The 27,562-nt window shown below is 33.7% G+C and overlaps 1 protein-coding gene and 1 pseudogene across 4 annotated transcripts in view; one reads left to right on the top strand and one right to left on the bottom strand.

The window, feature by feature from the left end:
• Nucleotides 1-27,562, bottom strand: part of LOC148508095 (uncharacterized) — a 598,632-nt pseudogene that overhangs the window by 379,856 nt on the left and 191,214 nt on the right.
• LOC148508097 (uncharacterized) overlaps nucleotides 1-27,562 on the top strand; it is a 399,047-nt gene that overhangs the window by 338,833 nt on the left and 32,652 nt on the right. The gene's annotated exons all lie outside the window — the stretch shown is intronic.

Genomic DNA, 27,562 nt, shown 5'->3' with positions numbered 1-27,562 from the left:
TTTATGTTATGTTTTATGTTGTTGTTGTTTTTTATGTTATGTTTTATGTTGTATTATTTTATGTTTTATGTTGTTCTATGTTATATTTTCTGTTGTTTTATGATATGTTTGATGTTGTTTTATGTTTGTTTTATTTTGTTTCATGTTATGTTTTATGTTGTTTTATCTTGTTTGATGTTTTATGTTGTTTTATGTTTTATATTGTTTTATGTTGTTTGATGTTTTATTTATTTTTATGTTATGTTTTATGTTGTTTTACGTTGTTTGATGTTTTATTTATTTTTATGTTATGTTATATGTTGTTTTATGTTATGTTTGATGTTTTATGTTGTATTATTTTATGTTTTATGTTGTTCTATGTTATGTTTTATGTTATGTTTTATGATATGTTTGATGTTGTTTTATGTTTGTTTTATTTTGTTTCATGTTAAGTTTTATGTTGTTTTATCTTGTTGTTTTTTTATGTTATGTTTAATGTTGTTTTATGTTTTATGTTGTTTTATGTTATGTTTGATGTTTTATATTGTTTTATGTTATGTTTTATTATGTTTTATGTTGTTCTATGTTATGTTTTATGTTGTTTTGTTATGTTTGATGTTTTATATTGTTTTATGTTATGATTTATGTTGTTTTATGTTTTATGTTGTTTTATGTTTTATGTTGTTTGATGTTTTATTTATTTTTATGTTATGTTATATGTTGTTTTATGTTATGTTTGATGTTTTATGTTGTATTATTTTATGTTTTATGTTGTTCTATGTTATGTTTTATGTTGTTTTATGATGTTTGATTTTGTTTTATGTTTGTTTTATTTTGTTTCATGTTGTTTTATGTTGTTTTATGTTGTTTTTTTTAATGTTATGTTTTATATTGTTTTATGTTTTATGTTGTTTTACGTTGTTTGATGTTTTATTTATTTTTATGTTATGTTATATGTTGTTTTATGTTATGTTTGATGTTTTATGTTGTATTATTTTAAGTTTTATGTTGTTCTATGTTATGTTTTATGATGTTTTATGATATGTTTGATTTTGTTTTATGTTTGTTTTATTTTGTTTCATGTTATGTTTTATGTTGTTTTATCTTGTTTGATGTTTTATGTTGTTTTATGTTTTATATTGTTTTACATTGTTTGATGTTTTATTTATTTTTATGTTATGTTTTATGTTGTTTTACGTTGTTTGATGTTTTATTTATTTTTATGTTATGTTTTATGTTGTTTTATGTTATGTTTGATGTTTTATGTTGTATGCTTTTATGTTTTATATTGTTCTGTTATGTTTCATGTTGTTTTATGTTGTTGTTTTTTTATGTTATGTGTTATGTTTTATGTTTTATGTTGTTTTACGTTGTTTGATGTTTTATTTATTTTTATGTTATGTTATATGTTGTTTTATATTATGTTTGATGTTTTATGTTGTATTATTTTATGTTTTATGTTGTTCTATGTTATGTTTTATGTTGTTTTATGTTGTTTTATGATATGTTTGATGTTGTTTGATGTTTTATGTTATGTTTTATGTTGTTTTACATTGTTTGATAATTTTTTTATTTTTATGTTGTTTTGTTATGTTTGATGTTGTTTTATGTTGTTTTGTGTTGTTATATGCTATGTTTGATGTTTTATGTTGTTTTATGTTATGTTTTATGTTGTTTTATGTTATTTTATGTTGTTTAATGTTGTTTTATGTTATGTTATTATGTTGTTTGATGTTTTGTTTTATGTTGTTTGGTGTTTTTATTGTTTTATGTTATGTTTTATGTTGTTTTATGTTGTTTTATGTTGTTTTACATTGATGTTTTATTTATTTCTCTGTTATGTTTTATGTTGTTTTATGTTATGTTTGATGTTTTATGTTGTTTCATGTTATGTTTTATGTTGTTTTATGTTGTTTTACATTGATGTTTTATTTATTTCTATGTTATGTTTTATGTTGTTTTATGTTATGTTTGATGTTTTATGTTGTATTATTTTATGTTTTATGTTTTTCTATGTTATGTTTTATGTTGTTTTATGTTGTTTTATGTTGTTTTACGTTGTTTGATGTTTTATTTATTTTTATGTTATGTTTTATTTTGTTTGATGTTTTATGTTGTTTTATGTAATGTTTTATGTTGTTTTATGTTGTTTGATGTTTTATGTTCTTTTATGTTCTTTTGTTATTTTTTATGTTCTTTTATGTTATGTTTTATGTTGTTTTATATTGGTTTTGTGTTTGATGTTTTATGTTGTTTTATGTTATGTTTTATGTTGTCTTATGTAATGTTTTATATTGTTTGATGTGTTATGTTGTTTTATGTTGTTTTTTATGTTTTATGTTTGTTGTTTTTTGTTTTGTTTTATGTTGTTTTGTGTTTGATGTTTTATGTAATGTTTTATGTTGTTTGATGTTTTATGCTGTGTTTTGTTTATGTTGTTTTATGTTATGTTTTATATTGTTTTATGTTTTATGTTGTTTTATGTTATGTTTGATGTTTTATGTTGTATGCTTTTATGTTTTATATTGTTCTGTTATGTTTCATGTTGTTTTATGTTGTTGTTTTTTTATGTTATGTGTTATGTTTTATGTTTTATGTTGTTTTACGTTGTTTGATGTTTTATTTATTTTTATGTTATGTTATATGTTGTTTTATATTATGTTTGATGTTTTATGTTGTATTATTTTATGTTTTATGTTGTTCTATGTTATGTTTAATGTTGTTTTATGTTGTTTTATGATATGTTTGATGTTGTTTGATGTTTTATGTTATGTTTTATGTTGTTTTATGTTGTTTTACATTGTTTGATAATTTTTTTATTTTTATGTTGTTTTGTTATGTTTGATGTTGTTTTATGTTGTTTTGTGTTGTTATATGCTATGTTTGATGTTTTATGTTGTTTTATGTTATGTTTTATGTTGTTTTATGTTATTTTATGTTGTTTAATGTTGTTTTATGTTATGTTATTATGTTGTTTGATGTTTTGTTTTATGTTGTTTGGTGTTTTTATTGTTTTATGTTATGTTTTATGTTGTTTTATGTTGTTTTATGTTGTTTTACATTGATGTTTTATTTATTTCTCTGTTATGTTTTATGTTGTTTTATGTTATGTTTGATGTTTTATGTTGTTTCATGTTATGTTTTATGTTGTTTTATGTTGTTTTACATTGATGTTTTATTTATTTCTATGTTATGTTTTATGTTGTTTTATGTTATGTTTGATGTTTTATGTTGTATTATTTTATGTTTTATGTTTTTCTATGTTATGTTTTATGTTGTTTTATGTTGTTTTATGTTGTTTTACGTTGTTTGATGTTTTATTTATTTTTATGTTATGTTTTATTTTGTTTGATGTTTTATGTTGTTTTATGTAATGTTTTATGTTGTTTTATGTTGTTTGATGTTTTATGTTCTTTTATGTTCTTTTGTTATTTTTTATGTTCTTTTATGTTATGTTTTATGTTGTTTTATATTGGTTTTGTGTTTGATGTTTTATGTTGTTTTATGTTATGTTTTATGTTGTCTTATGTAATGTTTTATGTTGTTTGATGTGTTATGTTGTTTTATGTTGTTTTTTATGTTTTATGTTTGTTGTTTTTTGTTTTGTTTTATGTTGTTTTGTGTTTGATGTTTTATGTAATGTTTTATGTTGTTTGATGTTTTATGCTGTGTTTTGTTTATGTTGTTTTATGTTATGTTTTATATTGTTTTATGTTTTATGTTGTTTTATGTTTTATGTTGTTTTTTATGTTTGATGTTGTTTTATGTTTGTTTTATTTTGTTTCATGTTAAGTTTTATGTTGTTTTATCTTGTTGTTTTTTTATGTTATGTTTAATGTTGTTTTATGTTTTATGTTGTTTTATGTTATGTTTGATGTTTTATATTGTTTTATGTTATGTTTTATTATGTTTTATGTTGTTCTATGTTATGTTTTATGTTGTTTTATGTTATGTTTGATGTTTTATATTGTTTTATGTTATGATTTATGTTGTTTTATGTTTTATGTTATTTTATGTTTTATGTTGTTTGATGTTTTATTTATTTTTATGTTATGTTAAATGTTGTTTTATGTTATGTTTGATGTTTTATGTTGTATTATTTTATGTTTTATGTTGTTCTATGTTATGTTTTATGTTGTTTTATGATGTTTGATTTTGTTTTATGTTTGTTTTATTTTGTTTCATGTTATGTTTTATGTTGTTTTATGTTGTTTTTTTTAATGTTATGTTTTATATTGTTTTATGTTTTATGTTGTTTTACGTTGTTTGATGTTTTATTTATTTTTATGTTATATGTTGTTTTATGTTATGTTTGATGTTTTATGTTGTATTATTTTAAGTTTTATGTTGTTCTATGTTATGTTTTATGATGTTTTATGATATGTTTGATTTTGTTTTATGTTTGTTTTATTTTGTTTCATGTTATGTTTTATGTTGTATTATGTTGTTTTTTTAATGTTATGTTTTATGTTGTTTTACATTGTTTGATGTTTTATTTATTTTAATGTTATGTTTTATGTTGTTTTATGTCATGTTTGATGTTTTATGTTGTTTTTTTATGTTATGTTTAATGTTGTTTTATGTTTTATGTTGTTTTACGTTGTTTGATTTTTTTTTTTTTTTTTATGTTATGTTTTATGTTGTTTTATGTTATGTTTGATGTTTTATATTGTTTTATGTTATGTTTTATGTTGTTTTATGTTGTTTTATGTTGTTTTACATTGATGTTTTATTTATTTCTCTGTTATGTTTTATGTTGTTTTATGTTATGTTTGATGTTTTATGTTGTTTCATGTTATGTTTTATGTTGTTTTATGTTGTTTTACATTGATGTTTTATTTATTTCTATGTTATGTTTTATGTTGTTTTATGTTATGTTTGATGTTTTATGTTGTATTATTTTATGTTTTATGTTTTTCTATGTTATATTTTATGTTGTTTTATGTTGTTTTATGTTGTTTTATTTTGATGTTTTATTTATTTTTATGTTATGTTTTATTTTGTTTGATGTTTTATGTTGTTTTATGTAATGTTTTATGTTGTTTTATGTTGTTTGATGTTTTATGTTCTTTTATGTTCTTTTGTTATTTTTTATGTTCTTTTATGTTATGTTTTATGTTGTTTTATATTGGTTTTGTGTTTGATGTTTTATGTTGTTTTATGTTATGTTTTATGTTGTCTTATGTAATGTTTTATGTTGTTTGATGTGTTATGTTGTTTTATGTTGTTTTTTATGTTTTATGTTTGTTGTTTTTTGTTTTGTTTTATGTTGTTTTGTGTTTGATGTTTTATGTAATGTTTTATGTTGTTTGATGTTTTATGCTGTGTTTTGTTTATGTTGTTTTATGTTATGTTTTATATTGTTTTATGTTTTATGTTGTTTTATGTTTTATGTTGTTTTTTATGTTTGATGTTGTTTTATGTTTGTTTTATTTTGTTTCATGTTAAGTTTTATGTTGTTTTATCTTGTTGTTTTTTTATGTTATGTTTAATGTTGTTTTATGTTTTATGTTGTTTTATGTTATGTTTGATGTTTTATATTGTTTTATGTTATGTTTTATTATGTTTTATGTTGTTCTATGTTATGTTTTATGTTGTTTTATGTTATGTTTGATGTTTTATATTGTTTTATGTTATGATTTATGTTGTTTTATGTTTTATGTTATTTTATGTTTTATGTTGTTTGATGTTTTATTTATTTTTATGTTATGTTATATGTTGTTTTATGTTATGTTTGATGTTTTATGTTGTATTATTTTATGTTTTATGTTGTTCTATGTTATGTTTTATGTTGTTTTATGATGTTTGATTTTGTTTTATGTTTGTTTTATTTCGTTTTATGTTATGTTTTATGTTGTTTTATGTTGTTTTTTTTAATGTTATGTTTTATATTGTTTTATGTTTTATGTTGTTTTACGTTGTTTGATGTTTTATTTATTTTTATGTTATATGTTGTTTTATGTTATGTTTGATGTTTTATGTTGTATTATTTTAAGTTTTATGTTGTTCTATGTTATGTTTTATGATGTTTTATGATATGTTTGATTTTGTTTTATGTTTGTTTTATTTTGTTTCATGTTATGTTTTATGTTGTATTATGTTGTTTTTTTAATGTTATGTTTTATGTTGTTTTACATTGTTTGATGTTTTATTTATTTTAATGTTATGTTTTATGTTGTTTTATGTCATGTTTGATGTTTTATGTTGTTTTTTTATGTTATGTTTAATGTTGTTTTATGTTTTATGTTGTTTTACGTTGTTTGATTTTTTTTTTTTTTTTTATGTTATGTTTTATGTTGTTTTATGTTATGTTTGATGTTTTATATTGTTTTATGTTATGTTTTATGTTGTTTTATGTTGTTTTATGTTGTTTTACATTGATGTTTTATTTATTTCTCTGTTATGTTTTATGTTGTTTTATGTTATGTTTGATGTTTTATGTTGTTTCATGTTATGTTTTATGTTGTTTTATGTTGTTTTACATTGATGTTTTATTTATTTCTATGTTATGTTTTATGTTGTTTTATGTTATGTTTGATGTTTTATGTTGTATTATTTTATGTTTTATATTGTTTTATGTTATGTTTTATGTTGTTTTATGTTATGTTTGATGTTTTATATTGTTTTATGTTATGTTTTATGTTGTTTTATGTTGTTTTATGTTGTTTTACATTGATGTTTTATTTATTTCTCTGTTATGTTTTATGTTGTTTTATGTTATGTTTGATGTTTTATGTTGTTTCATGTTATGTTTTATGTTGTTTTATGTTGTTTTACATTGATGTTTTATTTATTTCTATGTTATGTTTTATGTTGTTTTATGTTATGTTTGATGTTTTATGTTGTATTATTTTATGTTTTATGTTTTTCTATGTTATGTTTTATGTTGTTTTATGTTGTTTTATGTTGTTTTACGTTGTTTGATGTTTTATTTATTTTTATGTTATGTTTTATTTTGTTTGATGTTTTATGTTGTTTTATGTAATGTTTTATGTTGTTTTATGTTGTTTGATGTTTTATGTTCTTTTATGTTCTTTTGTTATTTTTTATGTTCTTTTATGTTATGTTTTATGTTGTTTTATATTGGTTTTGTGTTTGATGTTTTATGTTGTTTTATGTTATGTTTTATGTTGTCTTATGTAATGTTTTATGTTGTTTGATGTGTTATGTTGTTTTATGTTGTTTTTTATGTTTTATGTTTGTTGTTTTTTGTTTTGTTTTATGTTGTTTTGTGTTTGATGTTTTATGTAATGTTTTATGTAATGTTTTATGTTGTTTGATGTTTTATGCTGTGTTTTGTTTATGTTGTTTTATGTTATGTTTTATATTGTTTTATGTTTTATGTTGTTTTATGTTTTATGTTGTTTTTTATGTTTGATGTTGTTTTATGTTTGTTTTATTTTGTTTCATGTTAAGTTTTATGTTGTTTTATCTTGTTGTTTTTTTATGTTATGTTTAATGTTGTTTTATGTTTTATGTTGTTTTATGTTATGTTTGATGTTTTATATTGTTTTATGTTATGTTTTATTATGTTTTATGTTGTTCTATGTTATGTTTTATGTTGTTTTATGTTATGTTTGATGTTTTATATTGTTTTATGTTATGATTTATGTTGTTTTATGTTTTATGTTATTTTATGTTTTATGTTGTTTGATGTTTTATTTATTTTTATGTTATGTTATATGTTGTTTTATGTTATGTTTGATGTTTTATGTTGTATTATTTTATGTTTTATGTTGTTCTATGTTATGTTTTATGTTGTTTTATGATGTTTGATTTTGTTTTATGTTTGTTTTATTTTGTTTCATGTTATGTTTTATGTTGTTTTATGTTGTTTTTTTTAATGTTATGTTTTATATTGTTTTATGTTTTATGTTGTTTTACGTTGTTTGATGTTTTATTTATTTTTATGTTATATGTTGTTTTATGTTATGTTTGATGTTTTATGTTGTATTATTTTAAGTTTTATGTTGTTCTATGTTATGTTTTATGATGTTTTATGATATGTTTGATTTTGTTTTATGTTTGTTTTATGTTGTATTATGTTGTTTTTTTAATGTTATGTTTTATGTTGTTTTACATTGTTTGATGTTTTATTTATTTTAATGTTATGTTTTATGTTGTTTTATGTCATGTTTGATGTTTTATGTTGTTTTTTTATGTTATGTTTAATGTTGTTTTATGTTTTATGTTGTTTTACGTTGTTTGATGTTTTATTTATTTTTATGTTATGTTATATGTTGTTTTATGTTATGTTTGATGTTTTATGTTGTATTATTTTATGTTTTATGTTGTTTTATGTTTTATGTTGTTTTACGTTGTTTGATGTTTTATTTATTTTTATGTTATGTTATATGTTGTTTTATGTTATGTTTGATGTTTTATGTTGTATTATTTTATGTTTTATGTTGTTCTATGTTATGTTTTATTTTGTTTTATGATATGTTTGATGTTGAATTATTTTAAGTTTTATGTTGTTCTATGTTATGTTTTATGTTGTTTTATGTTTTTTTTTTGTTTGTTTCATGTTGTTTGTTTTATTTTGTTTCATGTTATGTTCTATGTTTTTTTATGTTGTTTGATGTTATGTTTTATGTTGTTTTATGTTGTTTGATGTTTTATGTTGTTTTATGTTATGTTTTATGTTGTTTTATGTTATGTTTGATGTTTTATGTTGTATTATTTTATGTTTTATGTTTTTCTATGTTATGTTTTATGTTGTTTTATGTTTTATTTATTTCTATGTTATGTTTTATGTTGTTTTATGTTATGTTTGATGTTTTATGTTGTATTATTTTATGTTTTATGTTTTTCTATGTTATGTTTTATGTTGTTTTATGTTGTTTTATGTTGTTTTATGTTGTTTTACGTTGTTTGATGTTTTATTTATTTTTATGTTATGTTTTATGTTGTTTTATGTTGTTTTACGTTGTTTGATGTTTTATTTATTTTTATGTTATGTCTTATGTTGTTTTATGTTATGTTTTATGTTGTTTAATGTTGTTTTATGTTTTTTTACGTTGTTTGATGTTGTTTTATGTTTGTTTTATGTTGTTTGATGTTTTATTTATTTTTATGTTATGTTATATGTTGTTTTATGTTATGTTTTATGTTGTTTTATGTTATGTTTGATGTTTTATGTTGTATTATTTTATGTTTTATGCTGTTCTATGTTGTTTTATGTTGTTTTATGATATGTTTGATTTTGTTTTATGTTTGTTTTATTTTGTTTCATGTTATGTTTTATGTTGTTTTATGTTTTTTTTTAATGTTATGTTTTATGTTGTTTTATGTTTTATGTTGTTTTACGTTGTTTGATGTTTTATTTATTTTTATGTTAAGTTATATGTTGTTTTATGTTATGTTTGATGTTTTATGTTGTATTATTTTAAGTTTTATGTTGTTCTATGTTATGTTTTATGATGTTTTATGATATGTTTGATGTTTTATGTTTGTTTTATTTTGTTTCATGTTATGTTTTATGTTGTTTTACGTTGTTTGATGTTTTATGTTGTTTTATGTTTTACATTGTTTTATTTTATGTTTTATGTTTTATGTTATGTTTTATGTTGTTTTACGTTGTTTGATGTTTTATTTATTTTTATGTTATGTTTTATGTTGTTTTATGTTATGTTTGATGTTTTATATTGTTTTATGTTATGTTTTATTATGTTTTATGTTGTTCTATGTTATGTTTTAGGTTGTTTTATGTTGTTTTATGTTATGTTTGATGTTTTATATTGTTTTATGTTATGATTTATGTTGTTTTATGTTTTATGTTGTTTTATGTTTTATGTTGTTTTACGTTGTTTGATGTTTTATTTATTTTTATGTTATGTTATATGTTCTTCTATGTTATGTTTGAAGTTTTATGTTTAATTATTTTATGTATTATGTTGTTCTATGTTATGTTTTATGTTGTTTTATGATATGTTTGATTTTGTTTTTAATGTTTGTTTTATTTTGTTTCATGTTATGTTTTATGTTGTTTTATGTTGTTTTTTTTAATGTTATGTTTTATGTTGTTTTATGTTTTATGTTGTTTTACGTTGTTTGATGTTTTATTTATTTTTATGTTATGTTTTATGTTGTTTTATGTTATGTTTGATGTTTTATGTTGTATGCTTTTATGTTTTATATTGTTCTGTTATGTTTCATGTTGTTTTATGTTGTTGTTTTTTTATGTTATGTGTTATGTTTTATGTTTTATGTTGTTTTACGTTGTTTGATGTTTTATTTATTTTTATGTTATGTTATATGTTGTTTTATATTATGTTTGATGTTTTATGTTGTATTATTTTATGTTTTATGTTGTTCTATGTTATGTTTTATGTTGTTTTATGTTGTTTTATGATATGTTTGATGTTGTTTGATGTTTTATGTTATGTTTTATGTTGTTTTATGTTGTTTTACATTGTTTGATAATTTTTTTATTTTTATGTTGTTTTGTTATGTTTGATGTTGTTTTATGTTGTTTTGTGTTGTTATATGCTATGTTTGATGTTTTATGTTGTTTTATGTTATGTTTTATGTTGTTTTATGTTATTTTATGTTGTTTAATGTTGTTTTATGTTATGTTATTATGTTGTTTGATGTTTTGTTTTATGTTGTTTGGTGTTTTTATTGTTTTATGTTATGTTTTATGTTGTTTTATGTTGTTTTATGTTGTTTTACATTGATGTTTTATTTATTTCTCTGTTATGTTTTATGTTGTTTTATGTTATGTTTGATGTTTTATGTTGTTTCATGTTATGTTTTATGTTGTTTTATGTTGTTTTACATTGATGTTTTATTTATTTCTATGTTATGTTTTATGTTGTTTTATGTTATGTTTGATGTTTTATGTTGTATTATTTTATGTTTTATGTTTTTCTATGTTATGTTTTATGTTGTTTTATGTTGTTTTATGTTGTTTTACGTTGTTTGATGTTTTATTTATTTTTATGTTATGTTTTATTTTGTTTGATGTTTTATGTTGTTTTATGTAATGTTTTGTTGTTTTATGTTGTTTGATGTTTTATGTTCTTTTATGTTCTTTTGTTATTTTTTATGTTCTTTTATGTTATGTTTTATGTTGTTTTATATTGGTTTTGTGTTTGATGTTTTATGTTGTTTTATGTTATGTTTTATGTTGTCTTATGTAATGTTTTATGTTGTTTGATGTGTTATGTTGTTTTATGTTGTTTTTTATGTTTTATGTTTGTTGTTTTTTGTTTTGTTTTATGTTGTTTTGTGTTTGATGTTTTATGTAATGTTTTATGTTGTTTGATGTTTTATGCTGTGTTTTGTTTATGTTGTTTTATGTTATGTTTTATATTGTTTTATGTTTTATGTTGTTTTATGTTTTATGTTGTTTTTTATGTTTTATGTTGTTTTATGTTTTGTTTTATGTTGTTTTCTGTTATGTTATGTTTTATGTTTGCTTTGCTGCCTATATAATTATAACAAAATACAGTGGCAAGCTTCCAAGGTAACATTAGTTCTGGCAGTGAGTTGGAACTGGGACCACCCATTACCAAATGTCTAGTTTTGCCTATGTACATACCCTGCTCACATCTGTATTCTGCTGGGGATAGCAGGAGCCAGATGCACTTAATGGACATTACTGTTAGCGGTTTATGCCAGGACCAGCAGCTTCCTGTGTCCCAATACTAATTACATTATCTAACAATGTATAAATTACATAAGTGATCATGATATTAATGTCCTTATCTTTTGGAATAATGTAAATAGTAGGTTACAAGGGATCTAATTAGAAGGAACCAGACATCAGACTGCTGTAAGGAGATTAGAGATCCATTTACCAGGAAACCCTACCAGAGAATACTGGATCCAGTGAGATAAATTCAGAGGTTACAGATGTCATTATATCACCCATCTCACACCGTCACTTACAGCCCAGTCATCACATGATGTCATAGTTTCCCACTTCCCATATTACATCCCCAGCACATTGTCATGGTGACAGATTATTTATGTCCCTATATTACATCACATGGTCTTGTTACTGCACAAATAGGCCAATAGCACAATAATAATCCAATACAGAGCTTCCCAAACTCCACCATTACAGGCCAGGGTTTAAGGTTATTCATGCTTGAGTCCAAATGGTTAAATCAAATTGACTGAGGTATTAATTAAGTGGCCTTTTGTTAAGCATGGATAGCCTTAATACCTGGCCTGTGATAGCAGAGTTTGGGAGCCTCTGATCTGATAGAATAAGGAAACTGAAAGCCATTACATGAGGAACCTGTTGGAGCCCTATGTTGGTGACATCTTTGTGGATATATAATAAAATGTAATATATTAGTATATAGGGGCGGATTCAGCAGAGGACACAATGATGATAGTTGTGCAGATAGAGCAAATGTTTGCCATCATGCCTGCGTATAAGTCACACTGCACATGTACAGCGATCACATTGTGATTACGGATGCACAGAGGAATACATCACATAGTGAGTTGCAGGGTGACAGCATTTGGGGGGAGGTAACAGGGGGTGGACAACTGCAGGCATGTCTGTCTGTGTGATCGCCATGCCATGGGCATGTATAAATTAGCCATAGCAATGGCAGCTGCAGCATGAGACCTCTCTGTGTCAGGAGAGCTGCAGTGTTTGTGGCTGGTCAGACCTGACGTAAATGCTGCGTGACAGCTTGATGTGCACCAATGGTACCGATGATTACACAGGAGTGCAACATTGGATTATAATGAATAGGCAGCAGTGGGCATGGTTATGGCAGCTGTGCCTCGGCATTAGCATATATTAGCAACTGCGATCTGTAAGAGACTGCAGCTACATTTGCTTCCGCTGCTGAATCAGGCCCATAGCATGATAATACAAATGTAATTTATCCTTCATCAAGCAGGGACAGTTATCTAAGCTAACATTGTATTTATGCTTGTTCTGAAAACTCTCAATGACATTACAGTACTGCAAATATCGCTGCAATTTATATATATTTTTAGACGCTCACACACAGTGTTTTTCTCCTGTTTGACATTTCTGATGACTAAAAAGTGTTTTTCTTTGTAAAAGATTTTCCACACTCAGAGCATGAAAATGGTTTCTCACCTGTGTGACTTCTCTGATGCTTAATAAGATGTGGTTTCACTGTAAAACATTTCCCACACTCAGAGCATGGAAATAGTTTCTCACCTGTATGACTTCTCTGATGTGTAATGAGATGATTTCTGTGTAAACCATTTCCCACACTCAGAGCATGGAAATGGTTTCTCACCAGTGTGACTTCTCTGATGTGTAACAAGAGCTGATTTCTCTATAAAACATTTCCCACACTCAGAACATGGAAATGGCCTCTCATCTGTGGGAATTCTCTGATGTGTAACAAGAGCTGATGTGTGTAAAACATTTCCCACACTCAGAACATGGAAATGGTTTTTCACCTGTGTGACTTCTCTGATGTACATCGTGTTCCCTGCTGTAGAAAACATTTCTCACATTCAGAACATGAATATGGTCTCTCGCCTGTGTGAATCTTTGTATGTATAGAAAGACCTATCTGCTTGGTAAAACATTTCCCACATTCAGAACATGAAAATGGGTTATCACCTGTGTGATCTGAGCTGTGTGTAACACTACTGGTAGTATCAGGGGAACATTCCTCATGGTTACAGGGATCAGCTGATATATCTGCACTGTGAGATGCTGGCTGTTTACTGGGGATAATGGGGTTTTCTCCTGGAGAGTCCTGTGAGAAGTTATTATCATCTAGGTTACAATCTGGAGATAATATGAGATGTCTCCCCAAGTTATTCCTGCTGCTGTGTCCATCTGCTGGGAACAGAATAGTTATATGGGAATTAGCACCCCTGCAGAGCTATAACATACTGTGTAACTATAATAAGACCTACCCGGCTGTACCCAAACATCTCATACAGTCAGTGGCCGTGATTGTGGGCGCTCCCAGAGCCATTAAATTTAGTGTGGTGTTAAGGCGAAGAATGCCAGTTCTCACGACGTAACCTGGGTGTTTAGTCATGAGAACGATCATTCTCCGACTAAAGTGCTGGCTGTGAGGCTGTTAGTGCCGCGTTAAGTGAGCAAACAGCCGCACAGCTGGTACTTTTGACAGATTTCTCCTTGCACCCTCAGAAACATTGTGCTATATTGAATTGAGGCCAATAATTCATCATACATTTTGTGATTTTTGTCATAAGGTGGTTTAGGGAGTAGGAGTAACACTGGCTGGGGAGTAATCACTAAAAAAGACAAAGGGGGAGATGTACCAAACCTTACAGAAGGTTTGTGGAGAAGTTTCCCTTAGCAACCAATCAACTTCTGTCATTTTACTGACTGTACTTGATAATGGGAGCTAGAAGCTGATTGGCTGCTGTGGGCAATTTCTCCTCTGTATCTCTCTCTAAGGCTTCATACATTCAACCATGATTCTCTCTCTCTTATGACATGTTGTGTACAATGGACGCAACATCTGGGCATAAACCTGGGATTTCCTGCAATGAATTCAGACACCTTTCCTATATGCTACACTGTAATGGTTGTTACACGGACCTAAACCAGTCACTACTAACTGAGTGCTCTATACATTATATCACACACAGGTCATACTAGCTGCATCCTGCTGTGTCCTCACACTCTCTGGATCTCCATCTCAGTATGTATAACAGAGTGTAGGCATGGTCTATACATTATCTCACACACAGGACATACTAGCTGCATCCTGCTGTGTCTTCACACTCTCTGTATCTCCATCTCAGTATGTGTAACAGAGTGCAGGCATGGTCTACATATTATATCACACAGGTCATACTTACTGCATCCGGCTATGTCCCCACACTCTCCGGATCTCCATCTCAGTACGTGTAACAGAGTGCAGGCATGGTCTATACATTATATCACACACAGGTCATACTAGCTGCACCCTGCTGTGACCTCACACTCGCTGGATCTCCATCTCAGTATGTGTAACAGAGTGCAGGCATGGTCTATACATTATATCATACACAGGACTTAGATGCACCTTGCTGTGTACTCACACTCTCCGGATCTCCATCTCAGTATATTTAACAGAGTGCAGGCATGGTCTATATATTATATCACACACAGGTCATACTAGCTGCACCCTGCTGTGTCCTCATACTCTCCGGATCTCCATCTCAGTATGTGTACCAGAATACAGGCATGGTCTATACATTATATGAAACACAGGTCATACTAGCTGCATCCTGCAGTGATCTCCATTTCAGTATGTGAGATATACTAGAGAGTGTGGGGAGGAGACTGGTCAGATGTCTGGGCTGGTAACACAGTGACATGGTGTGAGGGGAAGAGGAGGCTGATGGCTCCCGACTCCCCAACTGGGCAGATACATTTAGCTCATTAGTTTGTACTGACAGAGGAGGGTGTATAATAATAGGATACATAGACTAAATTGTAGTGACTGAGCAAGGAGAATGTGTTACTTTTTTTTCTGTAAAAAGTGTTTATTACTCACTTGTGCTGATATCTGTAGGGATTTTCTCCTCCTTACACTGCTGATGACCCCTCACATATGTCTCTTCTTCTCCCACTGTATCTTCTACCTTCATATCAGTCACATATGTCTCTTCATCTCCCTCTATATTTTGTCTTCATATCAGTCATATGTCTCTTCTTCTCCCTCTTTATCTTCTGTCTTCAAATCAGTCGCATACATCTCTTCCTCCTTCTTATCAGTCACATATGTCTCTTCTTCTCCCTCTGTATCGTCTGCCTTCATATCAGTCACATACATCTATTCTTCTCCCTCTATATCTTCTAGCTTATTAGTCTCAGCTGCACCCTAACCAGAAAATGAGAGATATGGTAAGAACTTACCTTTGTTATCTCTCTTTCTATGAAGTCCATAGGGTCCACAGGGAGACCTTGGGGTATAGGTGGTGATGGAGTGATCCGGGCACCACGCAGTAAAATTTTTCTCCCAGGATGCACTGGGTGCCCCTACTATACCCTGCCCCCGTGCCAGAGGCACCTCAGTTTTGTAGCAAGCCAAAGGCCAGAGGAGGATAAAAGAGAGAAGAAAGTCTGGAACACTCAAGAAGTACATTCTCACACAGGAGACGGAAAACTGGTGACCAGAGCAAAGCCCATCTGCAGCACAGGTGTGTCAGGGTGGGTTCCCCTGTGGACCCTATGGACTTTGCAGAAAGAGGGATATTATTACCATATCTCTGATTTTCTACTTCAGGGTCCATAGGCTCCACATGGAGATCTTGGGGATGTTCAAAAGCAGTCCCTTTAAGGGTGGGGATGCTACTGTGCAGAGAGGATAATCCACTGCCCAAAGGAAGCATCCTGAGAGGCAAAGGTATCAAATGCATAATACCTTAGAAAGGTCTGGACACAAGACCATATGGCCTCCTTACAAAGCTGAACAGCAGAGGTGCCACGGCGAGCTGCCCACGAAGGATCCACAAACTGATTAGAATGAGCAGTAACAGAGGGCGGCACTGAAAGGCCCTCATGATTGTAAGCTTCAGATATCGTCAAGCGAAGCCATTTAGCCAAAGTTTGTTTATTGGCTTGCCATCCCTTCTTGTGGAATCTGTAGAGGACAAACAAGAAATCAGACTTTCGCAGGGAACTTTAAGGATACTGAATATAAACCTCTATACGAACCTGCCTGTACCTTCTAAAACCTGCCTATACTTTCTAAAATTGACGCTATTTGCATATGCAGTTATACAGTAAATAAATGCCTTCAGACATTGCAAATGTGTTTCCAACGCACAAAATATATTATTTCAACATAAAAACAGTAGGCTACACGCTGTGATCTAAAGACAATTTAGCGCAAAGAAATTATACAGACCCAAGGTACAGTTATACATACGCAAGCGCACTGGGACCAGTTACCGGCATCTATAAGAAACCTCCATCAACAGCATCAGCATGAAGACTCCAGATTGGAGTCTGCACGCACATTTATACCCTTACAGGGATAAGCAATACAATAAGCAAGTTTGGCATGATTCCATTGGTTCTCAGTCACGGTGCTTCTGTTACAGGACATTTAACAGGTCGATTCAAATGGGCACAAATCAGCCTCCAAAAGCTTGTTGTCTCCTTATTCCCCCCTGCATGCATAACTAAGCTGGTAACATTTACAAAATACATTTTGGTGCTTTAACACTCTGCAGTCCATAATTCGAGAATGCATGTTGCGATCTTCTCACCAATGACACCGGAAAGCTGTTGAGACAGAGTAGATCAGTACAATACCAAACATGGTTTGCTTATCATATACTAAACCTTAGATATCAAATAATCTTTATTTCACAACATTAGTAATAACTGAATAAACCTTTGAATATTATACTTCAAAGCTATGGAACCTTTTATGAAGTCTGCAGTGTGTAAGTATGAGGGGTTTGGGAAAAGACGCTAGTTAGATTTATGTAGTGAGGACTTTATACTTGGGGCAGATATGTATGCATGCAGCTAATAAACAGTGTTCGCATGCAGGATATTATCCATTCGCTTGTGGTGCCTTTATTTGTAGAGTGAAAGCGCAACTGTGGGTAATGTGCGGTGTTTATGCATGTGAGGCTATTTATGATGGATTTAATATATGTATGTATGTATATAAATGTGGCAGGAAAGTCAGCGGCACTCAGGAGACTTCTTATGAATGAAAAAAAGGTGTCTTTATTTCGACGTTTCGGGGCAACGTGACCCCGTCTTCAGGAACACACACAATGATAATACACTACAACCATAAGCTTAAATACCTTAAGTGATGAACGCAGGTGACTCCCCCTGCCCTCAGCCGGCCTCAGACCACTCACTTCCGGTCGCAGCACCCGAAAACCGGAAGTGACATCATCCGGAACTCGGCTGGCTGCCAGGGGGAGACTGTGGGCAAACATGACCAATAAACACATAAAGGAAAACCTTAAATGTGCAAATAATGCTCAAATGCTGGCATATTGTACCAGCAAAGACCTCTAAATAATATAGTTATAATGTGAAAATAGTGAATAAACGGGCAAACTCTCACTATCGCCAGCTTGTGGATAAAAAGCAAAATGCATTAAGACCTGGAATAATCCAGGAACATAAATGAAATATGTGAATACATTAATAGAATATATATTAACACTAGTGCAAACAAGAAATTCACATATATAACAAGCATAAAAGTAATATTAATATATACCAAAATGATATTATTAGAAAAATATTTTTGTTTAAAAATTAAATGCAATGAAATGTTATACTAAAGTTCTGACTAATTGGCTATCTAATAAAACCTCCCTTTAATAAGGCATGCATTAGTAGTCAAGATTTCAAAAAGCAGACACCATCATAAACAGAAACGGCCATCCAGCATAACTCTCATAACTAACCATGACTATTTATAAAAAACAATGGAGCCCCAAGGATTCATTCAAGCCCGTAGGAGCAACAGTATCAAGGCGGTGAATACATCTTGATTCCCTCTGCAACAAATGCCTGGATCTGTTGCCCCCTCTAATAGACACTGGAACGTGATCAACTATGCGATAACGCAAAGTAGCCATGCCATGTTTTAAATTGGCAAAGTGGCATGCCACAGGTTGCTCACTCTGGCCACTTTGTAAGGCCACCCTTATTGTGGACCTATGCTGGGCCATCCTCTCCTTGAACTGACGTTCCGTCTTGCCCACGTAGTGTAGACCACATGGGCAAGACAGAACATAAATGACAAATTTAGATGTACACGACAAATTCCATTCTATTTTGAATTTTTTACCTGTATACGGATGGGAAATATAATCGCCTGCAACTAAATAGTTGCAGGTGGTACACCCCAGGCACCTATAGCAACCTTTTCTACGTTGTAAAAAACCTAAAGGTGCATTAGATTTCTTATTGAAACCCGTAATGTCCGTTTTGACTAACCAATCTCTAATGCTCTTATTCCTGGTATAACTCGGCATTAACCTAGAAGAATGTAACAACAGAAGGTCAGGGTCTGTAGATACCAGTGGCCAACATTTCTTGGCCGCCTTACTGGTATCTTTACTAACTGCATTATATTGATTGACCCACGGAATAACGTTGTCCATTCCCTTCCTTATTCTGGGTTGTAATAGGTCTTCTCTGTTTTTTTGGAGGGCTTTCTTTTTAGCCTCTCTTAATAATTTCAGAGGGTATCCCCTCTGCAAAAATTAATTTAACATGTTGTCTAGATCCCGATCTCTGACATCTGGTCTACTATTAACCCTACAAACTCTTAAAAATTGAGAGTAAGGGAGTCCCATAACCGTTGATGGTGGATTAAAACTTTCAAATTTAAGCAGCGTGTTTCTGTCAGTGGGCTTTGTGTAGAGTGAGGTCTGTATCATGTTATTTACAACTTCTATTTTAATGTCCAAGAAATGGATCTCAGACCTACTTTTGGTTACAGTTAATTTAACAGGACTATCAGAATTATTATGCACATCAATAAGAGAGTCAAAGCTTATCTCTGTGCCTGTCCACAAAACGATCAAATCGTCAATATACCTGTAATACAATAGAATGTTGTCGGAAACTTCAGGTCGGCTAAAAAATAGATCACGCTCAACCTCCCACATATAGGAATTAGCCAGGGAGGGAGCCACAGCAGACCCCATGGCTCAACCTGTGCACTGATTGTAAAAATGGCCATCAAATAGAAAATAGTTATGTTCCAACGTGAACTGTAAAAGAGTCAAAAAAAGGTCAATATCCGGTCCCTCATATTTAGGGTTACCCAATATTAATCTTTTCACTGCCTGAACCCCTGCTGCCTGCGGAATGCAGGTATATAAGCTAGAGACATCAAGGGTAATCAACAACGTGTTATCTGGTAATGAACCCATATCCTGCAATTTATTCAACAAGGTATTGGAATCCTTGAGATACGTGCTAGTATGTTGTACACAACTTTGTAAAAATGCATCCAAATATATGGAAACAGGCTCACACAGAGACCCCCTAGCTGAAAAAATAGGTCTGTCAGGGGGCCTCTGTGCGTCCTTATGAATCTTGGGTATTACATAAAAGACAGGGACAATAGGACAATCAACCATGAGTTTGTCTACAATTTCCTTAAATAGAATATCTGCCACCAGAGCTGCTTCCAAAATAGAATCTAAAGCTTTTTTATATATCACTGTTGGATCTGCATCCAGCAGACGATATGTATCCAAATCAGATAACAGGTGAACACATTCTGTAATATAATCTACCGTGTCCCAAACTACTATAGAGCCGCCTTTGTCGGCTGCACGGATGATTATGTCCTCCCGTTTGCTGAGTGCCACTAAGGCTGATTTTTCATCACACGTGAGATTGTTGTGGACCCGACTTTGTTTCTCATTTATAGAGAGATCCAACATCCTGCAATATGTCTTGATAGAGGAATTGTGTGAGGTAGGGTCAAATCTTGATTTCTGTCCCAATTTTTGCACTTGGATAGGTGCCGGAGTTTTGACCATCTTTGGAGGATTTTTTCCAAAGAATTCCTTAAGTTTGAGAGACCATTGTAATTTAAAATGATCAACCTTCCACTGGAATTTGTCAGGGGGACATGTAGGACTAAATGTAAGTCCCTTACTTAGAACAGATATTTCAGACGCTGTCAATTCCTTAGTGGATAGGATGAAAATTAATCCTGGTTGTTCTTTCGGGGTCTGCCTCCTCGCCTGGCGCGCATATTGGCCACCCCTCCTCATTGGCTTTGTGCCCAGGCAATATTTCCTGCCCGGGTACTGACCCCTAAAGGGGTATCTGTAGCAATAGAAGTAGGATTGCGGCTAGCATAATCTTCTGCTTCACTGGCCGAGGTACTAGAATGGCCCCCCTGTTCCTTTCGCCTCCTATGTAACGGGTTTCTGCCATGATTTTTATTAGTACCAGTCACATTATTTAACCAGGGATACACACGATGAAAAGAGTAATCCTGTGGTACTTTTTTAAGTTTCTCCTTTTTATACTTTAACAGGTAATTTTTGTATGTTTCAACCTGGGTGCCCAGCTTCTCTACCCAATTCACTGTGGTATCTTCTCTCAGTTTACTTAAGTGCTCCTCCTCAAACTTATCCAATTTAATTTTCGTCTCACTTAATTCACGCGTAGATTCTTCTATCACAAGAAGGATTAAGGGCCTGATTCAGAGCCGCTTGTAAGCGGCCGCTCGCTCGTTCCGAGCGATGTTTTCCCAACTGCGCATGCATACGGATCGTTATACGCAGGCGCGAACCAGTCAGTGCGGTTGAAATTCATGTGCTCGCAAAATAGCGAATGCCTGATAATTTGAGTGACAGGAGTAGGCGTATGTGGGTGGTAACGGGGGAAGGTGCTTGAAAACGGGGAGTGGAGATCCGAAAGCAGGCGTGCTTAAAGGTCAAAACGGGCGTTTTATGGGTGTGCATAATTAAAACAGCAGCGTCATTGACCACGTCACTGGGTTATTTTATAGCCAGAACTGCTCGCAAAATTGTGGTAGCAAAAACCAACCCCAAGAATAGTGAGCAGTTCATACCCTGGTCGATGTACTCGATTAATCTAATAAATAGCGGACATGACGTAGGATGCGAGCGGCCAGGGGGCGTATTTTCTCAAAAAACGACCGCAAGTTTTGTTCGCTCATTCAGACCTAGAGGCATGAACAGACCGCAAAGAGCGAACGGTTGATTTGAATAGCCACCCCTATTTTCTGGACGAGCGAGCGCTAATTGCGTCCGGCTCTGAATCAGACCCTAAGTCCATCGAGCACTTATTCAACACAGCAATCCATTTTTTGCAAAAGGGAATGCTGTAACATCCTATAGTGGGGACATTATGAACCCTAAAACCTCGGGGAATTTGTTTATTTCTAAAATAATCAGAAAGGGTCCTTCCATGGAACAGAAAGTCCACTTGTCTTTTGTGAAGTTTAAACAATTCTCTAAACAATTCCTCATTGGATATCCCCAGACTTGTATCAAACATGTGTTCCTTATATAATATATTATCAGCCTCAATGTCTGAAAAGCTGAATGTCTCGTAATGATCACATTGGAGCATTCCAGCAACATCTTCCAGATCATCCAAAACTTTAGCAGCCATATTGTTATATAAAGTGCAATAGTGCTTGTGCAAATAATCCAAGCGATATTGTGCCTGTATGATAGAGGTCAAAAAAAGTGCAATGTGCAAAACCAAAAAAGATGAATAAAAAAGTGGAAAAAATATAAAAAGACTGAATATGCGTTCCAAATAATTTTCAGCAATATATATTGCAGGTAATACAGTCACAGGTGCCCTGGCTTGAGACCACAGCCCAGTAAATGACTCCAGTCACTAATATAATGTACAAGTGGCCCGGCACTCTGCTGACCCAAATATGGGTATATATACCTTGCTCCAGGTGCCCTCTGAAGGTGGAGATCACTCCCCTCTATACAAACGTGGCAGGAAAGTCAGCGGCACTCAGGAGACTTCTTATGAATGAAAAAAAGGTGTCTTTATTTCGACGTTTCGGGGCAACGTGACCCCGTCTTCAGGAACACACACAATGATAATACACTACAACCATAAGCTTAAATACCTTAAGTGATGAATGCAGGTGACTCCCCCCGCCCTCAGCCGGCCTGAGACCACTCACTTCCGGTCGCAGCACCTGAAAACTGGAAGTGACATCATCCTGAACTCGGCTGGCTGCCAGGGGGAGACTGTGGGCAAACATGACCAATAAACACATAAAGGAAAACTTAAATGTGCAAATAATGCTCAAACGCTGGCATATTGTACCAGCAAAGGCCTCTAAATAATATAGTTATAATGTGAAAGTAGTGAATAAACGGGCGAACTTGTTATATATGTGAATTTCTTGTTTGCACTAGTGTTAATATATATTCTATAAATGTATTCACATATTTCATTTATGTTCCTGGATTATTCCAGGTCTTAATGCATTTTGCTTTTTATCCACAAGATGGCGATAGTGAGAGTTCGTCCGTTTATTCACTATTTTCACAGTATAGCGTCTCTTGTCCTGGACCCGTAGAGAGGCAGTTTGTGATTTTATCGAGGGGCCATGAGGTCCATGTTCGGAAGGCCCCACTTGACCACTAGGAGCTGAAACACTTCTTGGTGAAGAGACCATTCCCCGAGAAGCACGTTGTGATGGCTGAGGAAGTCCGCTTCCTAATTGAGAACTCCTGGAATGAACACTGCCGATATGGATGGTAGATGACCTTCCGCCCATGTCAGAATGCGTGACAGCTCTGTCATCGCCGCCTGACTTCGAGTTCCTCCTTGATGGTTGATGTAAACCATGGTCAATGCGTTGTCTGACTGAACTTGCACGGGCTTTCCGTGAAGTATGAATCTGGCTTGTTGCAGGGCCCTGAAGACCGCCCGAAGTTCCAATATATTGATTGGCAAGGCAGACTCCTCTGCTGTCCACCATCCCTGAAATGAGTGTGGACCTGTCACAGGTGGGCTGCCATTACCGCCATCATTTTGGTAAACAACCGAGGTGCAGTAGAGAGGCCAAATGGCAGAGCCCGAAACTGGAAATGTTGCTGCAGTACAGCAAACCTGAGAAAACGCTGGTGAGCCAAAGTAATTGGAATATGCAGGTATGCATCCAATGACACCATAAAATCCCTAGGTTCCATAGCCAGTATTATTGAGCGTAGGGTTTCCATCCTGAATTGAGGTACCCTGAGGAATTTGTTCAGGGACTTGAGATTGAGGATAGGCTGGTGGGATCTGTTCAGTTGGAGATTGGAATAATGACACGTTCCACCTCTGGGATAACGGGACCAGTACAATGACAACTGCCTGAAGCAAGTATTGTACTGCCTTCTGAATTTCTAAGGCCTTGTCCTTGTTTGAAAGAAGGCCTGTGCAGAAGAACTGATGGGGAGGTCTTCTGCAGAAGGAGAGGGTGTATCCGTGAGAGACCACTTCTCTTACCCAGGTGGCTGTGGTGTTCTGATACCAGTATTGGGTGAACTGAAGAAGTGGGCCTCCCACCCTGGGATCCCCCATGGGGAGGCCCGCCCCATCAGGCTGAGGGTTTGTCATCAGGCTTGGCAGCCTGACATCTCGCACTCCAAGCTTGCTTCTTGGGCTTGGTAGTCTTCTCGGTGACTGACAGCCTATGAAAGGAGTGAGTTTTAGGCTTACTTGGGGCCTGATAGGTCCAAAAGGATGAGGTTCAAGACCCAGAGGGAGCAGGGACAGAAGGCAGAGAAGCTGACTTAGCTGCTGCCAACATATCCACAAACTTATCCAAGTCAGGACCAAATAAAACCTTACCATTATAAGGTAAAACACTCTAAACCTTTCTTGGAGTCCGCATCAGCTCTCCAAGAGCGTAGCCACAGGCAGCGGCGAGCTTCAATTGCCGCATTGGAAATCCTGGCATTCAAGAGGTTGACATCCAAAGCAGCCTCGTTAATATATGTAGCTGAATCTCTGAGATTGCCCACCAGATTAACCTGCTCGCTGGTAGCATCCGAATACAAGGACCCTTCAAGGGAGTTGGCCCATCACTCCATAGCTCTAGCTACCCAGTAGATAGCCATGGCCGGTCTGCACCCTGCTCCTGAAAGAGAATATATGGTTTTTAGACATACCTCCACTGTCCTATTCCGTAGTATCCTTTAAGTACGACATGGAAGGCATAGGCAGAGACGCATTTTCAACCAAGCGCGTCACATGAGAATCCACCGCTGGGGAACTTTCCCATTTGGTAAAATAGTCCTTAGCAAAAGGATAAGCATAAGCCAGGAGTCTTTATGGCTGGTAAAGCTTTCCAGATGATTTCCTAGCCAGTTCCAGGTGGTCTACCAGCTGATCAGATAAAGGATATATGGCAGTGGTCACCTTTATGTCCTTGAAATAGGCATGTCTGGACTTGGGAGCCTGAGGTTCATCCTCCTCTGTGACCAAGGCCACACAGACAGCTCGTATCAGACCTGGAATATAATTTTTGACTTAGGCTCCATCTCTCGTGCAGAGGGCTCGGAGTCAGGTTCATCTGGAAGCTCCCCATCATCAGACGTCATGTCATCGTCATCATATTGAGTAGACTGAGATAACGGCAATAGTATTTTAGCCGGTCTAATATGGGGTGCACCCCCCTGCAGCATATCCGTAAGATTCTGCACCGTAGTGAAAAATGTATTCACACAGGGAGGCTCAGACACAACCTGTATGGGTACAGCCGGCTGAAACAGGCTATGAGAGGGCACAACCGCCTGCTGTGGGAACCCCAGTGGGGGAAACACAGGAGAGACTGCCAAACATCCCGCAATGGCCATTAGTGCTTGAGCAAAGCACACCCTGGGAGGCTCCTGTGAAGTGGCTGAGACAGTAGAGGGACCTGAAGGAGCCTAACACCTCAAACATAACCCCTCAAGCACCATGTCTCCCACACCTAAACCTGCAGCACACTTTTTACATGACAGCAGGTCAGGAGCAAAACTTGGCATGTCATCCTCACTACCAGACATGATGTAGAGGATAGCTTGTACACGGTAGGTGACCCATCGCACAGAAAAATAAACTGAGGTTCAATATGCTCCCTGACAACACTTGTAAGGGCTCAGTGAGAAAAAGCACAGGCAAAGTAAAATGGCTGACAGAAGGAAAGAAGAAATACAGACAGCAGCACTAGCATAACGTCGCATACAATGCAGAATAAACAATACCTGCACAAATGGCACTACTATTCAACTACACAGACTCAGTGTCTGGTAGGATATACCGCTACAAATGCTGACCACTTGGAGGAGAGGTATGTAGGGGAACCCGGGCTCCGCACTGCCTTTGAGATCTGCGACTCAGCTAGGAGAAAATGGCCACCAGAGACCTCTGAGGGAGCGGATCCGGAGGAGGAGAGCTTCCTCAGTCCAGCCAGACCGCAGTGGAAAGGACCGCTGTGCAGCGGGGAGGAGCCGGCAGTTCAACAGGGATACCTGCCTCTCCCTGGCCGGTGATTAACCCCCCGGGATGCTGGATTCACACCCTGACATAGCCAGCGTGTCCCTGGTGGTCTAGTGGAAGCGCAGGTCTCAGTGTCTGGCTCCACCCGCCATCATTCCCAGGGAGTCCCCCTAGCCATGGGGGAAAGACTGCTGCTCAGCGGGTTACCACTCGCGGTGACCTGCTGCTTACCTGCTCCCCGTAGCGACCAGGTGCAGTCCAGGGTTCCGCGTGGGGTCCCTGCTAGCAAAGACCCCGGAGGCCCGCCGAGATCCCCAGATTAGTACCGGCACGGTGACGGAGCGGCATCTTCATTAAAAATAAAAAACTCTTCAGGGGCTGTTTACAGCCCCTTAAACAGAGGTGCAACCAACAAAACAGAGGTTCCTTTGGCCTGGGGGCAGGGTATAGGAGGGAGACCCAATACACCCTGGGAGAAAAATTTAACTGCGTGGTGCCCAGATGACTCCATCATCACCTATATCCCAAGGTCTCCCTGTGGAGCCTATGGACCCTGAAGTAGAATTTTTTAATTTTTTTTTAGAATTTTTGAATAAAAAGTAGAATATCAATGTATGAGACCCTAAATCCCATCTACCTGATGCTCCTGTGGGGTCCTGTGATTCTCCTCTGTAGAATCCTGTGAATAAAGAGTATGTGGACAACTCTCTGGGGTATATCTGTTACTAGGTCCATCTGTAGGAGACAAACAGTGACTGAGTACATTGTATATATGTGATTATCAGGTGATGTGTGTATATAGGGAGCCTCCATACCTGCTCTCCCATGTACAATAAGTTATAGTCTCCTCTTACCCAGTGATGTGAGGGGCCGGTGATTCTCCATCATCACGTCCTTGTACAGACCCCTGTGTTCCTCTATATACTCCCCCTCCTGCATGGAGACAGAGACAGTGACATCCTGACACCTTATGACAGACACAATGATACAGTCATCACCCAGACACATCCCCTGGTGTTACTGTATAATGTCCCATTCCCAGCAGTCACCTCTCCAATCATCACCCAAACACATCCCCTGGTGTTACTGTATAATGTCCCATTCCCAGCAGTCACCTCTCCAGTCAGCAGCTGAATGATCTTGTTGGTGAGATCAAGGATCTTCTGGTCATTGTGTCTCTCATGTATCAGTGAGTGAGGTGAAGGCACCGTGATGGGGCTCTGGGTCCTGCTCAGTCCTCCTGACACACGAGGATGGCTGCTGGGTGGTAGTAGCAAATATTCAAACGAGAACTTTTTTGAAGACATCAGTTTTTTTTATTTGGTGCATGACATGACCAGTTGCACCTGTAGTACAGCGGGACTGCCTAGGCAGTCCTAAGCTTTTTACTTTTATGATTTACCTTAGTTTTTGACCTTTTGAGTTTAGTGCTACAAGGCGCCGATAATGACGCATGTACTGCGACTCCTACCTCCGCTGACGCCGAAACACCAGTACCACTATATGCCCTGAGGTTCTCGGCGGCCTCAGCGTGGCTTAGCTAGTGGTTTTTGCTGAGGTCCGGACTGCGGTCAGATCATGAAGATGACAGGTAAGCGATTCCTCACAAAGAATCGTGCGCGGCAGTCCTGGCCTCCGGTGTAGAGACGCATCGGAGACAGCTGCAGGTGA

The sequence above is a fragment of the Taudactylus pleione genome, unplaced genomic scaffold, assembly GCF_031769625.1.
Source record: "Taudactylus pleione unplaced genomic scaffold, aTauple2 ptg000377l, whole genome shotgun sequence".
Classification (NCBI taxonomy): Eukaryota; Metazoa; Chordata; class Amphibia; order Anura; family Myobatrachidae; genus Taudactylus; species Taudactylus pleione.
This window is presented reverse-complemented; position numbering and strand designations above follow the sequence as displayed.